Raw genomic sequence first — 719 nt, forward strand, 5'->3', positions numbered from 1 at the left:
TAACATTTATCGTAATTCCATTCAATAAATTACAACAGAAATTCATTTTTACTATCAATTTCAATATTACCATTTCAATATTGATTTTTCAATTTTTACAAATTTTTAAAATTTCAAATAAATAAATATTTCTTCAACATTACTAATATATTTTTCATCATTTCTGTATAATAAACAACATCGTCGTGATAACAGTGATATTTTGAAATTTCAAAAAAAATTCCGGTGAGGCGGATTTGAACCACCGACCTAAGGATCACTGCTACCACTACAGTCCTCCGCTCTACCAACTGAGCTATCACCGGTCATTTTAAATGCTTCGTTTTACTAACATCTTATCTAATCACTAATTAAAAACCATTTCAAATCTCATTAATAACATTTATCGTAATTCCATTCAATAAATTACAACAGAAATTCATTTTTAATATCAATTTCAATATTGCCATTTCAATATTGATTTTTCAATTTTTACAAATTTTTAAAATTTCAAATAAATAAATATTTCTTCAACATTACTAATATATTTTTCATCATTTCTGTATAATAAACAACATCGTCGTGATAACAGTGATATTTTGAAATTTCAAAAAAAATTCCGGTGAGGCGGATTTGAACCACCGACCTAAGGATCACTGCTACCACTACAGTCCTCCGCTCTACCAACTGAGCTATCACCGGTCATTTTAAATGCTTCGTTTTACTAACATCTTATCTAA

General features: G+C 27.7%; 2 non-coding genes across 2 annotated transcripts; both read right to left on the bottom strand.

Annotated features, from left to right (window-relative positions):
* Positions 1-221: 221 nt before the first annotated feature.
* On the bottom strand, positions 222-305 carry TRNAY-GUA (transfer RNA tyrosine (anticodon GUA)). Its single transcript is given in 2 exon segments — positions 222-257; positions 269-305. It is a non-coding gene; the product is annotated as a tRNA-Tyr (tRNA).
* A 292-nt stretch (positions 306-597) lies between these two features.
* Positions 598-681, bottom strand: TRNAY-GUA (transfer RNA tyrosine (anticodon GUA)). Its single transcript is given in 2 exon segments — positions 598-633; positions 645-681. It is a non-coding gene; the product is annotated as a tRNA-Tyr (tRNA).
* Positions 682-719: the final 38 nt, after the last annotated feature.

Source organism: Ostrinia furnacalis, unplaced genomic scaffold, assembly GCF_004193835.3.
Source record: "Ostrinia furnacalis isolate ACB-3 unplaced genomic scaffold, ASM419383v2 OfSCF3690, whole genome shotgun sequence".
Lineage (NCBI taxonomy): Eukaryota > Metazoa > Arthropoda > Insecta > Lepidoptera > Crambidae > Ostrinia > Ostrinia furnacalis.